This window comes from Ambystoma mexicanum, chromosome 14 (genome assembly GCF_040938575.1).
Source record: "Ambystoma mexicanum isolate Mex_15411 chromosome 14, UKY_AmexF1_1, whole genome shotgun sequence".
Classification (NCBI taxonomy): Eukaryota; Metazoa; Chordata; class Amphibia; order Caudata; family Ambystomatidae; genus Ambystoma; species Ambystoma mexicanum.
Window position 1 is genome coordinate 150,812,650 of NC_090940.1, and position 15,679 is coordinate 150,828,328.

The 15,679-nt window shown below is 44.3% G+C and overlaps 1 protein-coding gene and 1 long non-coding RNA gene across 8 annotated transcripts in view; one reads left to right on the plus strand and one right to left on the minus strand.

The window, feature by feature from the left end:
• The window catches only part of PTGR2 (prostaglandin reductase 2), a 1,213,270-nt gene extending 1,210,603 nt beyond the window's left edge, over positions 1-2,667 (minus strand). For 4 of the 6 annotated variants that reach the window (XM_069638763.1, XM_069638759.1, XM_069638761.1 and 1 more), the window contains exon 1: positions 2,542-2,651. The gene's annotated coding sequence lies outside the window, so the exon portion shown is untranslated. Of the gene's footprint in view, positions 1-2,541 lie in introns of all 6 variants that reach the window. The other 2 variants (XM_069638758.1, XM_069638762.1) reach the window with 2 other exon arrangements.
• Positions 2,668-2,701: 34 nt separating this feature from the next.
• The window catches only part of LOC138527261 (uncharacterized), a 262,910-nt gene continuing 249,932 nt past the window's right edge, over positions 2,702-15,679 (plus strand). For both annotated transcript variants that reach the window (XR_011283839.1, XR_011283840.1), the window contains exons 1-3: positions 2,702-2,827; positions 8,252-8,350; positions 8,690-8,781. This is a non-coding gene — a long non-coding RNA (uncharacterized lncRNA). The remainder of the gene's footprint in view (positions 2,828-8,251; positions 8,351-8,689; positions 8,782-15,679) is intronic.

The window sequence follows — 15,679 nt, forward strand, 5'->3', positions numbered from 1 at the left end:
CCCAGGTGTTAAAAGCAGTGCAGTCAGTGCCCATTTAGTGATTGTTCTTTCTTCTCTGGGGGCGCTGGGAGAAGTCTAGCCTCTCTGCTCACTCAGTGCTCGGCCATAGGGCCTCCCACCCATTCGCTGCTTGGCCTCTCGGTGCCTCTCCTCTGGTGTGGTGAACTCTGGAAGGCCTCGGCAGTCAGTTTTGTGATTCGTTGTCTAATTTGTAATGCGTGCCCTGGGCTGGATGTAGTGACGGCTGCCCGTTTGATATGCTGCGTGGCCAGGCCTTGTCTGGGGAAGAGTACTCTATAGAGTTGTCGTATGGTTATTGCGGCCCTGATTCAGAGGCAGATCCAATGGTCGCCAGGCAGAGGGACCATCCCTGGCACAGTGAGTCAGAGGCTCTGGGCCCAGCTCAGAGGGGGAGTTCATGGACCGCAGTAGTGCGATGCCACCAGGGGCCCACTTCGTTGCCTCTGTGTCGCTCTACCTGTGTTTGTTTCTCTGTCTTTCTTTCTCGTCCTGTCCGCCTTCTTCTCCCTTCCCCTCCATCTCGTTTATCTGTTTCTCTACAATCCTCTCACCTGCATTCTTATCTCATCCCATCGCCCTTCCCCTTTACCCACGACTTCCTCTTCCATCCTATGTTCTGTCTTTCTTTCTCTTAACTCACTTTATATAATCTTTCTCACTCCCTCTTCTGGACTCCCTGTTTTTCCTTATTCTTTTCTCCTTCGTTCACATCCCTCCATCCCACTTCTCACTTGCCCCTCCTGTTCCTCTTTCTCATCGCCCTTCTCTAGCACCCATCATTACCTCTCTCGCCTTTCATCGTATTCCCCTCGTCCCCCCTCTCATCCGCCTCAAAAGCACTCTTTATCCCCCTTTTTTTTCCTTTTTCTTTCCACCTAGCTTGCTCTCTTTCACTCCTCACTCCACAGCCCCCTCCCCTTTCTTCCCACGTGGATCTTGCACCAATCTGGTTTGAAATGATTGGCACAAGACAAGCAATGCCATACCTGATATAACTAGAACACATCTCCCCTTTCTTGCCCCATGGATCTTGCACCAATATGCTGAGTCTATCTGGTTTTAAATGATTGGCACGAGACAAGCAATGCCACGCCTGATATAACTAGAACACATCTCACGTATATATCTGTTGCAAAGAGCTAGAAACTCAGAGGCAACAACCAAAAGGCTAGCTAGCCTCAAGTCCAGACAGTCCCGACATTAGCATAGCCCAGATCTTTTCCAAATCTAGCAACACCCCTGTCTGAAAGGGTGGATTTGTGGGGATAGATGGGCCTCTGTGAAACGTGACTATTTAGGGATCAAACACGTGACTCGCCACCCTAACTTGCTGTTGAGATTCAATGGGTGTACAAGGGCATCATGCGCATGGTGCAGCAGTTGCTACCCTGGGTTGATGCTTGTCAACCCCTCACCCCCCCAATGAAGCATAATCAGGACACTCATAAACTAAAGAGAAATCTGCTTTTGTCTTTTTTCAAATGTTACTGTCTGTGGTCAAAGTTGAAAGTCATTAATTTGAGCTTCAGGAGGGGTCCGAGAGAGATTCAAAGTTCTGAAAGGTAAAGCTCGACTGGAGCGTAACTGACCCCTAGGTAACTGTAATAAAGACAACTTCATAAAAAATAGCTTTTGTCCCTAAAGTTTGCCATTGTGCCCTTGTTACCACAATTAACTCCGCCCACCCAAAGCTCCGCCTCCATGACCCGCCCACCTAGGGCCCTGTGTCAGGTGCTGCCCACAGGGCCCTTTGCCTTAAATCTGCCACTGCCTCTCACCCGCCAAAAATAAGATTGGGTGTTTTCACCCACCTTAGCGACACAAGTGGTTGAGAGCTATGGTACTATGTGACTGCCAGTCAACAGCTGCCGCTAATCTCCCCACGGCAATCGCACCACACACCCAGGGAAATTTCACCCTCCAGAGGCCGGGGTAATCACACGCTTTGCCTGAGCCAAGAAACGGGCCTGATTATTACATTTGTAGTCACTTACACCAGAGCACGGTCTGTGTAGTAGCTGCACAGAAGTTAATGCGTCTAGGAGAATTATCCTGCGCAGGTATTATATATGTAGTCAGTTACACCAGAGAAGGGTTTGTGTAGTAGCTGCACAGCAGTTACTGCGTCTAGGAGCATTAGCCTGTGCAGGTATTATATATGTAGTCACTTACACCAGAGCAGGGTCTGTGTAGTAACTGCACAGCAGTTACTGCGTCTGCGAGCATTCCAGAGCCTGAACCGTACCGTAAATGATATTCGGAGAAGCTACTGTGTCTACGATACCAACAACAGGCTGCCCCGTGTACTTTCCAAACCAGATGTTTAGAAAATGACGAACTTACAATGTTTAATTTCAACACGTGATAAGTACAATACAACGAATTACAGCTTCAACGTGCATTTCCAGAGGTTGCAAAAAGGCTCCTCTTATAGGTTAAGGGGTGAGAACGTCTAAGTTAAAAGATGCTAAAAGAAATGCATATAAAATTCACTACACAAGCTGGATCGCATGCACTGACCTGCTACTGCCTGGAATCAGGCAGGACATAAGCTTTTCGCAAAGGGTAGTGTCTAGTTCCAATCCGAGAAACGGACCATAGCAACGCTATGCCCCACGTCATCACGTGGGCTGCTCTGCATCACGTGGGTATCAACGTTCACTTCGTCATCTTTTTTGCACTCGCGGGAAGGCACGGCGTCGCACGCGCGGGAAGGCACGGCGTCGCACGAGCGGGAGAGATTCCCCTGTTACAAAGCACATTTCGTATAGTTGATTTGTTATTTGGTGCTTGAATTTGGTTTATGGTAAGTCTTAAAGTTATCTCATGTCGATTGTTACTTTGATGCAGAGCGGCAATATTGGGACGGGGATATTTCTGTGTATTTTGGTGGTTAGTAATGTGCATCAGGGGTGAGATACATGAGGTTTCAGTTCTTTTCGGGGGTTTCTCGTGCGATTTGCCCAGGGGAGATGTGCGTTATGAGTGGGACTGGGCGCAGGGCGTTTCTCCTTTCCCAATGGGGCTTCCACTGTACCAGTGACAGTACAGCGTATAGTTAGTTATCCTCCCCGCTGAGGAAGAAAGGAGGGGGGTTGAGGATGTGTTATGTGCAGCAGATGGGGATATGTGTTTTATGCAGACAGGCGCATTTGGGTATGAATTTCAAGCATAGCAGTTCAGTAAGGTTTTCTCCTGCATGGTGGTGGCGAGGGAGGGGGGCGATTTGGCATTCCCCGGGAGGTGTACTTCATTTGCCCTATTGTAATGTGTGGCAGAGAAGGCTAAATGGAGGCCTTATATTGCTTTCATTATCAATCACACATTTAAAGTCCCTGTCAGACCCAATAGCATTCATTGTGTGTTTGTTTAACAGTCATTTCTTCCGCTGTCTGTCTAGGACAGAGTTCCTTCATTTCCCTGCGTTGTCTTATTGACTAGGTGCCTGCATGTTCATGTATACTTTGCTAGTATACAGTGAAAATGTAGTCTTAGCAGCAAGATATCAATTGCGTATTTTGCCTTAAAAATAGCCATGCTGTAGGCAGAAGTATTCAATCTGGGGGGCGTGTGATCCAGGCCGGCGAGAAATGAGAAAATACTTTTTTTCCCTTACTTAACTGCATGGCGAACCACTGGCCCCCGTGCTCATGCCCAATCAGTGCGAAGTTGCCACAAAACAGGAAATAAATGCCTGGATGTGCGCTTTCCTGCATTTGGATTTCTCGTCTACTCTGCGTTGTTGCTTCCTGCTAGTGCCGCCAGCGTCAGCCCTCCACACCACAGTTGGGGGGGTGCCGGGAGGCAAGCTTTTGAGGCCTTTGCTTCCCTCTTCCCCTTTGGACACACAAAGGCGAACGCGTGGCGAGATTAGGCGAGCGGGGGGGCCGAATCACTGCAATGCTGGTCCCCCTATGCCCCTCTCCCTATGCCCATCACAATGGGGGCTACAGGGGAGGGGAGGCAAGCGGGGGCAGAAGTACACATTGCCAGTGTTGTATGATATCCGGCTCCCCCACAGCTATGATTAATTATGTCAATTAATCATGACATAATTAATTCACAGCTGTGTGGGAGCCGGATATCATACAACACCGTCCCCCCTGCCTTGGCTGCCCCTCTGCCTTGTCACCCCTCTGTTCCATGGGACAGCTCTGGCCGGGTCTGAGATTGGGCATCAAATGTCTGGCCGGATCTCGGGACCCGGCCTGTCTCGCCCATGACCATGCTTTAGAAGCTGGGGGCTCGGTGACCTGATCTTCCCGGTGCTCCTTTCCCCAGCCATCACTCGCACATTTCCTGGCTTTGCTCATCCTGTTTGTTTTATTCTGTCCTGAAAGGGACACCACATAAATCAATGGTCCATGAAAATCACTGTGGCGAGGAGTGGGGGGGATCACTGTTGAAAGCAGGTATTTTACATGCTGGACACATTATTGTTCAAATGTGCATTTTACACGTTCATAGGAAAAAAGTCATTTCCAAACTCAAAAACGCTGCTGAAACTTGCATTCACTAGTTTTCTTTGAGATTTTTATTTTTTTAGTTTTTTGTCGCAGCACCACACCAATACTCTGTAATTTGTGTGCCTCTTGCTTTGTGTTTTCTCACAGGCCGAAATACCTGAACCCATTGTCCTAACCATCCCTTGGCCAAACACATTTTATAGCACTTCCTTTTTTTTATAAGTAATTGCAAAAAGTAATTCGATTAACAAGTTTTAAATTTAACCTTAAACACATTAAAAGAAACAAAAATAATTTATCAATACACATAATTATATTTTGTATATATAACGTCACAGCAATGGTCTGTCAACCTGCTGAGCTACCCCGGTAGCCATCTACTATAGAGCGAGTGGTTTATGGTCTTTGCCTCAAAATACATGCATCGAACTACCAAACCATCTAAAAAAGCATTGAATGCCAATCCATCGACACACCATAGAAAAAAAGGAAAAACCCATACCGTTGAAACTACTGCATTGACAACAGAAACGTCATAAACAAAAAAAAAGGCATTTTTAGATTTATGCAACTTACACGTTATGGGGGGTCCACCCCCAACCGTCCACCTTAGCCACGAACACCTCACCTTCCAAACGCCCACTCAATCATAACATAATAAGTAAGCAATACAAACCGCACTACAAACAGTTAACACATGATCCAAAACAGCAGTAAAGCACCTTACGTTGAGAGGCAAAAACAGCTGACGGTTGAAAAAAACGACATTCTGTTAGGTGAAACGAGAGTAAATAGAAACAAAGAACATATTTGGACAACTGAGGAAAACAAAACAATACTAATAAACCGGTAGGCTTAATTAATCATGACATCAATGGAATATCAGAAAATATATTTTAAAAAAAGAAAACGGTTTTTAGATAATATATTTTCTTTATAATTATAGAAAAGATGTCGGACGAGGTAGAGTTTGTGAAATCGAAAATGGGCATAAACCAGTTGGTGTATAAAGGATACACTTACAACAAAGAAAGGGAAAGAAAAGGCACATTTTACTGGAAATGCAGCGAATATTACGGAAAGCTTTGTAGAGGAAAAGCCATTACGCAGGACAAAAATGTAGTCACAAATGGGTAACACAATCATATGCCTGGCAGTACAACGTTCATGATTAAAAAAACACTAATGGAAATTAAAAATAAGGCTGAGGAAAACCTGGCAGAACCGAGTGGGTCGGTTATCAGTAGCATGTGTGGAAAGATTCCCATTCATGTAGCGGCACAAATGCCAGAGACAAAAACCATACAAAGACAGTTAAACCGACTGAAACAGAAAAAAGAAAACCTACTGATTGCAAATATGGAAATTGCAATACCAGAGATATTGCAGAAAACAGAAAGGATGAACAATTCCATATGAAAACAATAGATATAAAAGATGAGAAAATAGTAATATTTGCAACAAATGAAAATATAAAACACCAAAAAAATTCTAAAATGTGGCATGGAGACGCAACTTTCGAAATATGTCCAAACCCTTTTTCACAATTTTATAGTATCCACACGATGATACAAAAGACCCTAGAGGAGAATTACAAAATTATATTTCGTATCCTTAAAGATGCCATACAGCCAGAAAAACGCGAAGTCATGATGATGTATTTTGAAATGGCACAAATAAGAGCAATCACAGAGATTTTCCCAATATGTACAGTGCAAGGATGCTTTTTTCATTTTTGTCAGTCAATTTAGAAAAAAATCAAGAAACTTGGCATGCAAAATAAATACGTAAATGACACGCATTGTGAACACTACGTGAAACTACTATTTGCACTAGTGTTTGTAAAAACCAGAAAATGTCGAAGAATGTTACGAAAAATTGATCAAAACAGACTATTATAAAACCAACAAAACCTACTTCACAGAATTGCTAGATTACATGGAGGGGACCTGGATAGGTCAACTCACAAAGAGTGATACAAGAAGACGTCTAAGATATCACAAAAATACATGGAACTTTTACAATGCAGTGATAGAAGAACGTGCACGCACAAACAACTTAATGGAAGGATGGCACAATAAAATGAATTAAAGCTTGAATTCTTCAAATCCAAATCTATGGCACTTTATAAAGCAGTTGCGAATTGAACAGTCATCTCAGGAAGTTAAAATTGCACAAACCCTATCACTAGAAAATGCACAATAAAGGAAAAGAAAATATAGGGAATATGAAGAAAGAATTAAAACATGTGTAAATAATTATGGAACAATGGAAGCAGTATGTATGCTACCTACACAGTGTGCCATACAACTTAAAATGTTACAGATAAAACATGTCTTCGCCATGTTTCCGATGCTTCCAAAGTTACGCGAAACGGGAACAAACAGTAAACCCAAGACAAAATCCAGGGAAAAAAGGGCAGAATCCATGCAAAGAAAACCATCCAAATCATATAATCCATCCGAAAACAGAAAAAAAGAATCCAAGAAAGTACTGAAAAACACACATCGAAACGAGAATCAAACCATAGAAAAAAACAATGCCAAAATCCATGGAATCCAGAAAACAAATCTGAAAAAATAATCCAAACAATGCCATCCAACGTAAAAAAAAGTTAAAATAGTCTCCTACAAAAACTGCAAACAAATCCATAAGAAAAAAAAAGCTTTAAAAAAAGTTCCAGGAAAATGAGAGCAACGTGACGAGCCAACCGAATCATCCGAACAGGATTTTAAAAATGACGTTCACATACGCCATGCGTTGACGTAGTACGTGTGATGTAATCGAACATTTCAAAATACAAACATTATTAAAAAGAATATTTAAACCAACAGTGCCATCTAGCGGTAAAAAAATGTTATTTGTTGAAAAAAAAGTTATTTAAAGTTTAATAAAAGTTTACATTTAAAACCAATATGTTTTCATAATGAAATGACATTGAATGCAAAAAAAGATGTACTCATTTCGATAGTGCCATTGAATTATATTCAAAGAAATAGTCTTTTGTTGGTAAGGCTTTTCGTTGCATATAGTTCGATACAATGGTGATAGATGCAAAAGCATTCGATGGATTGACTAGTTACAAGAGCGAGTCTATGCATGCTTTGATGTACTAAAATCACTGCATTACCAACAGTACTTTGGTTGCACCGCTGCCATAGAAGTGATTTAAAGTGGAATTCATGTATATCTTCCTGCTGTGGGTGCCAGGCCTTTGCCTGCATGGGGCACCATATGTTGCAGAGACGCCAGGGGCCCTCATGTCTGGCATGGCAGCCGCGGCAGTCTGCTGCTATGTCAGCGCTGTCACCGAACTGCATTAAAAGCTACATGGCTATCACTCAATGTTTCCTAAAGTTAGCTCGGCGAGTTAAGAACTAACGTGTCGGAATCTATGTAAGATATGTAGATGAATGATTGGAATGCCAGCAGGCTGGACTTTTCAATTATTTTTTGGCAGGGAATAGAAATGGTAAAATATAACAAGCTGATGCTCTTTCTCTCCCTCTATTATTTTTTGTCTCTGTGACTGAGTAAGAGTCATGTTTTCAGGTATGTGCTCTGACTGCTCTCTGTTCTCTCTGCCACCTGGGGTGGACAGGCCTATAGGGAACTTTGGAGATTTCCCGGTAGGACCCTGCACACTAGGTCCCGCTTGTGTGCGAGGGAGGATGTGTGCCGACTGGCAGAGTGTAGTGCGCACATTTTGGTATTGTCAATCTGGTACGTCTATAATATTTTTTATTGTACTTTTTCAATTGCAGGTACACAAATTGGCTCTATCATCCCATTTTGAACAGTTAAGTCCCCAGCAGTAATGGCACCATAAAAAATCCTGACATCTGTAGTCGGACTTGCCGACGGTAAGAATGACTTTTTTTAAAAACTATTATTTTGCTGTGGGTGATGGTGGGCTAATTTTAAAGGTATATTTAGGAGTCACAATCAGGGATTTCAAACCTATTTTTGAAGCTGTTCCTTTCTCATGTCCAATTTGGTGCGGTACTAAAAGTTCATGTCTCATGTGGGAGTTGCATTTACAGTGCACTGTTTACTCTCTGCTGGTTTCCCAGTGTTACATCCTGCTTACTAGCTGATGCCTAACACCCAAGAGCTTGTTTTAATCCCTGCTCATCTAATCTTAATTTTGACGTCTCAGGTAGACCCATGTATCCTTGGCTAACTGTTCGATTTCATTGCAGCAGCATTGCTCCAAGCGTCGGTGTGTCAACCTAATCACCTGTGTCCCAGCAAGAAAAATCCATTGAAGCACTTGACCCAGTCACGCAGGCATGTAAGGATTTATTTCCCTATTTACCATTGGTTGAGTAGAAGTGCTGAAAGAATCAGCAATGTGCATCTATGTGTGGTTTTGGCCACCAATCTGTGTCCTAGTCCGGGACAACACTTAAAAAAAATAAATTCGAGCTAGAACTTCACTTCTTCTAAGACTTGTATCAAAGTGGTGTTTTATTAATCCAACCAGTATTTTTTAGGGGGGTTTAGAAAATTATATATATATGGGGTGTCTGTGTAAGGCAATACCTAAACATTTAAAGGGAATGGGGGGTTTGCAGGGGGAAGCCCCCAAAAATAAAAACATTTCATGGGTTTTTTCATAAAAACATCCCGCGATGAAATGACATGGAACTCAGTATGCATTTCCATTACTAGCAGATGCTCTTGAGGAGACAGTCTGATCTTTCATGTGTTGCTTAACTAATAGGAAACCATCTCAGAACCAGTCAAAGTACTTTCCAGAGGACAATTGTAGCATCAATGACTGAGTGGTTCAGCCTTTCCTAGCATATGTAGGGTCCAACCTCCCAATACACCTTCAGGAGGAACTAATGGAGCTTCAAAGTGACCACCTATTGGAGAGCCAATTCAAAAAATTGTCTGGGTGGATTTTGGCAAAATGCAGAGTTTCCAACTTTATCCAAATGTACGGTTACCTTTCAGCACCTCTTACCTTTCCGAGATTGGATTCTCAGCACTTGCAGCCATAAAGACTAAATATCGGTCAAAGCTGTAAGAAAACCTGTGGTTGGCTATTGCAAAAAATGAACCCAATAGTGACAGGCTGGCTGCTGAAAGACCGGCCCACCCTTCACATTAGTTCTACAGTATGCCACTGTCCAACCTGCAAGTGATTGCATTGATAGTAATCACATTTTTGTATTTCAGAAACAAATTGTTACATGTAAAACGTTACTGTAGGAAATAAATATCCAACAGTACTTTTACTTTTTTTCTTTACTTTAAGTATTTATATTGCGCATACCATGGACCTGTGGTAATTTCTTCTTAAAGAGATCTGTCAAATTTAAGCACCTAAGTTCCAAAGGCAGGTCATTCCATGCCTTAGGGGCTGCATTATGAAAGGCCCCCTTTAAGGCCTTCAAGGTCCTGCACCTGGGAAGTGTCAACTGCTCCTGATTGTTAGATCTGAGCGTTCTCATGTGAGTTTTTTCTAATAGAAGATCCTGAAGGTAGGTCGGCATTTTTCCCTGTCTACATTTATGTGTGATAACCAGTAGGCGAAACCAAATCCTTAACTCAACAGGGAGCCAGTGCCGAGCCAATCTAGCCACTGAGACAGTGTCTCTGGGCGAGTCCCATGACCACACGCACTGCCCCCTTCTGGATCACCTTCAGCCTATTGCAATCTGTTTTGTTAATACCCGCAAGCAGGCTAGGCTACAGCAATAGTCTATCTTGGCCCCCACTATTCCTCTTGCAATGGTCTCTGCATTTGTTTTGGTAATAAAAGGTCAAAGGTGGGAGAGGAGCTTAATATAATACGCAGAAGCCGATACCAAGCTCCCAACATGAGCCTTCATATTAAGATGTTGGTCAAATATGACGCCTAACGTCTTGACCTTCTTTTGGGGAACTATTTTTGATTCCCAAATATGAAAGCTCTCATAAGCAGGACCAAGTTTCTGAAACATAATAGGAGAGCCGACAATCCGAAGCTCTGTCTTATCTCTATTCAGGGACAAATTATTTTGCACCATCCAATTCTCTGAGGGCACAAATCCTGTTGAGCTGTGCTTCATCGGTATCGTGTATCCCAGAGATGGGGATGACACACTGCATGTCATAGGCATGATTTGTAAACACCACCCCCTCTTGTACCAAAAGGGTGAAAAAAGGGTCTGTAAAAATATTATACAACCATGGCGAAATACATGATCCCTGTGGAACACAGTATTTCAAGGTTATAGGCGAGGCTACTGCCTCCTCATAGTAAACTCTGCTATCACAATTACTTAGGAACAACGATATCCACTGAGCTGCTTCCGGCAAGAAGTTAGCAGCATCCTTCAACCTGGTGACCATGATGGAGTGATCCACCAATTCGAAGGCCGCTGTCAAATCTAGCAGCATCGGCATGCAAGCTTTTTTCTTGTCAATCCGTTCCAAGAGCCTAGCCTTGAGTTCGAGCAGCGCAGTCTGTCCCAAAACCCTGCCTAAATCCAGATTGGTGTGTAAGGATGGGAAATTTGTTAAGATGGTCCGCAATTTGAATATATGCCACCCGATGTAGGATTTGTAGCAGGAATGGGGTATTAGTAATAGGCCTATAGTTAAGCGGGATGTCCACGGGTAGGCCAGGTTTTTTAAGGATGGGGGTGTTAGGCAGAAACCTGTGCAGTTCCCTCTGGGACCACTGCAAAAGATTTAAGACTACAGGTGTTTGGCAGTAAACCCACTTGGTAGCAGTCTGTACCACACAGATTCACTTGGTAGCTGTGGCTGAGCAGTCAGACTTGTCTCAAGAAGAGTTATTCACTATACAGAGTATTCACAATAGGTCAAAAGAACCTAGTAGAACAAGTAAACACTGACCAGGGCTTGGTGTAAAAGAGATATAATTATTTATTTAAAACGACATCTAGAAAAACAGGCACTAATAGTAAGCAATTCAAAAACACAGTCACTAAAAGATATACACTCCCTTAGCAGAATATTAGACAAGTCTTAAGTGAAGCCCCACTTATTTTCAGACAGCGGTGAGCGCTTAACGTAGATGGCACTCTAATAATTTGTTTTTAAAAGGGAGAGAAGAGCAGAGAATAAATTGAAACAGATCCCAACACTTTTTCACGAACACAACAAGAGAGGAAGGCAAAGTAACACAGTGAGTTTAGAGTCAGTAGGCCGGATCCACTTTGAGAGGATCAAATCGAAGTGTGTCCAAGGTCACACGGTTGCAGTGCACAAAAGTCTTGAAACAGTTCAAAAAGAGTTGGACCAAAGAAAGGGACCAGTTAGAAGGTCAAGGCGGCCAGCCCAGTCCAGAAGGTTAAGGGGTTATTATTACCTTGTAGCAATCTTTAGAAAGGGAGGCCTGGCGGACACGGTACCTTAAAGTGGTGAGAATACTCCAGCGGGGGCAGTTGTTCCTGGCAGCGGATGCAATCGGTGCTTCGTCCGGTGGAAGAGAGGATCTCGCCGGGGAGGAAGACAGGAGTCTGTTGCACTGCCAGGGAAGAAACCAGCCGCGGAGTTCTTAGTTAAAAGGAACGATCCTTTAGTTCGCGGTCCAGTGGTAAGTGGCTATCCGGTTGCCGGGGTGCTTGGCACGGGCAATTCGACCACAAGCCGGTCTCGGGTGCGAAGAGACGAAGGTAAACTGGTTGTGCCCACCAGTCAGGGGAGAAGCCTCTCCAGCCGGGAGATCTTCTCTGTCGTCGGGAAGTGGTGAGTCGGTTCCGCAGGGCTCCACCGGTGGTGTCGTCGTGGTAGGTCGGCTCATCTTCTCCCTCGTCGGATTCTCAGGTCCTGTGGTGACTTCTGGAGTTCCAGTCCCCAAAGCCCTGCTTTTATGCAGCACACCCCCATTCACTCAGCCTAGCTGTCAATCAAACATGCTAAGTGGTGAGCCGGCCGGCTCACCACTTGGGCCAATCACACAGGAGTGCGACTTGAGTTACCAAGGTAACTCAGTACAGGGTGCCTAAACCCCCTCCCTCACCCCCTGTGGTACCCAGACAGAGTGGCACCACTTTTGGAGGCTTTTGTGGAGAAGCCCGCCAAAAAGTGGAACAAAGGGCTCCACTTGGGTTGGAGTCACAGAAGAGAACACAAACGCCATTTTAGAATCGAGTCCTGGCAAAAAATACCAACCGACGAATTAATATTAAATAAACCGGCGGTATGTTCGAGGCTATGAGAATTAAATAATTAAAGTTGGTAGCCTCGAACAATGGGAAAATCCCATAGGAATATATTCGCGGTCGAATCTAAAAAGTAGTATCCACTGCCACCAGCCAAAACTCGATCAGGGGGGACGGAAACGTGACCCCCTCGACTAACAGACCCCGGGGCAATCGAATTGCCCCGACCAGTACGTCCACAATATGATGGTTTGTACTGGTTTCTGTTAATAATTTGGGACTAGTAAAGCCAATGGTGACTTTACATGCCCTGGGAGACAGTAGTCAGTCCCAGGGTATGGAGTCTATGGTGGGGTGTCACTATGACACCCCGGTGTTACTGCACGGAGGGTGCTGTGTAACACACATAGAAAAAAACACATGAGACCCTATGGAGTTAAGGATCCCATAGCCCATAAAACACATTAGCAGTCAAAGGTACACCATAAATCATGTCCAAGAGTGGGAGAAAAAGAGTCTCACTCTTGGCAGGAGAAAAAAACAAACTCCAGAAATCCAGCAAAGCTGCTGGGTGACTCACTAGGTTAGGAAATTCAGCCTAAAGAGAGAATTCTCCCTAACAGAGGGTTATCCATGCCTTCTTTAAATCATGGGGAACCGAACACTCTGTAAAGGATGAGTTCACAAATGTACAGATGTCTTCTAGCAGAATGGATGAGCGAGTTTTAATAATAACAGCCAAGCAGGGATCATCCTTACACTTTGTAGCCTTCAACTGCTCCACTATAGTAGGCAATTCAGTGACCGTTATGGCAGAGAGGCTAAATTGAGGGAAGGCTGGGCATCTGACAGGAACCCCAATCCGAGCCTTCTCTTGCTACTATAGTTTTGCTCTCTTTTCTTTTTGGGCAATATCTGTCATAATACCATTCAGCTTGCCCTGCATGGCATCCTGAATCGCTGAGCACCAGGCAGCATCCTTCACTAACAGGGAAGAGTCAGGAGAGTGTGTAGTGTCTTGCTCCTTGAGGATCCGAAAAAGCTCTTTTACATCTGACTGTGCATTCTGTACTCTAGTATTAAAGGAAGTTTTTTTTTAGCATCAACTATCGCTAACCTGTATACTTTGGCTACTCCTTTATAGGCTGCCAATGCTAAAGGGGTGGGGTTAAGTTTCCACTTATAAAAAAGTTTAAGTGTAGAAGATTTAAGTTTTTTTAATTTACGGGAGAACCATGAATGATTTGTTTTCACTTCCTTGCACATTCTCTGAGCTAACGTGTTAGGGATATTATCAAGATTAGCAGATCGGCAACTCGTCGGGAGATATAAGATCAGAAAGGTCATCGAAAGGGCTCAGCAAGGGTTCAATCCGCTACTTTTGGTCAAGTCCTCTGTAGCAAAAAATTCGGAATGCCGTGATTACAAATATTTGCCCTGTAATCTAATTTAAGTTATTGCAACCAATGATTTAGAAATAATTTGGTGTTTGGCACCCACACCTCCATTTGGGGCACCGTTCTACACCAGTGGGCGATAACCGTTTGCAAACAAGAAACCTTTTGGAGTCCATGTAGGGGGGCTCAGAGTCAAAAAAGTTTGAAGACCACTGCTGTAGAGTGATTATCAATGTTATTTGTTTTTTTAAAGGCAAAAAACCTAATTGTTATCTTGCTGGCACCGCTATATGTTAACATATATTTTGCTTGCTAGTTTGGAAGAGCACTTAGACCCTCCCTGGGCCTTAGGGGACAGTGCACTCGTGGGCTTCAACAACAGAGCTTAATGTACTAAACAAACCTTTGCAAAATCCCTGGTTGCTTTTTAAAGTGGTCCATTATCCATGTGCTTGATGTGCTCTTGTGTGCGATGTTGTTATGTGTATGGTACGGTGCATATACAACTCTTACACATGACCGCACCTTCAGTGGGTGACGTAGAGCTGGATCTGCTGAAGCCTCGCATTCCGGGACACCTTTTTATGGTACCTTTGAGCTCTTTCCTATTGTCCATCTGTCATGGGTTCTCCCATCTCCTCTTCCCAATCATGCCTCAGCTGGAGCGGCTCCCTCTCTGCCTTCGCTCTTAAGAGCTCATATATCCTAGATATTTCATGCCCACCCTCCGAGACATTGTACATCGTTTCTAGGGCGTCGTCGGGTTCCTCAGCGAGTGCCGTCTCTGGCCATCTTCCTCTTACTCGTTTTATAAGCCTAATATATGTGATGCATTGGCCTCTATGCACCCCTGTCTCCTCCTGCAACCTCTGGAACTCCAATATCTCCCCTTCCTGCCATATGTCTCCGAGGGTAGCTAGGCCCACCGGTTCCCAGCATCTGCGGACCGCCTCGAACAATTGGGGGTCATTTCCACATAGCGCCACTAGCGGGACCTGCGGAGATAGCGGGTCTGGGTCGCCCACCGTTTTCCATGTCCTGCGCCAGACTTCCCATCCCAGCTCGAAAAGTCTCCCCCTCCCTGCCATCTCAGTTTTATGCATCCACACCGTTTCCCTTAAGAAGTACGGGGCTGAGTCACCCTGCAAAAGCCTAGATTCTGCCGAGTCTTCAGCAGACAACCACCTGGCTACGTACATCAGCTGTCCTGCTAGGTAATACAGTTCAAAATTTGGCAGGTTTATGCCCCCCCATCACAAGTATTGTGAAGTTTCCACAGGGCCACCCTACTCCTGGAGTTGCCCCATAAGAAGCCCCTACACATGCCATGGAGTCTTACAAAAAAGCATCTGGGGATCAGGTACGGGTCATTCACAAAAAAGTGCAAGAGTCTGGGCAAAACGACCATTTTGAGCAGAGCCGCTCTCCCCATCATTGCTAGGGGTAATCTAGACCAGAATGCCATGCTATTCCTAATTCCCTTGATCGCCTTCTCTGTATTGTGTTTGTGCTCTGTTTCTATCTTATGGAAAATGTTCACGCCCAGGTACCTAAATGTCACCGTCTGCCAGGGTATCCGCAGAACGGGTAGTCTCTCCGGTGGGGTGTTCCTGTACCTCCCCAAGGGGAACAAGCTAGACTTCCCGGGGTTCACCGATATGCCCGAGAG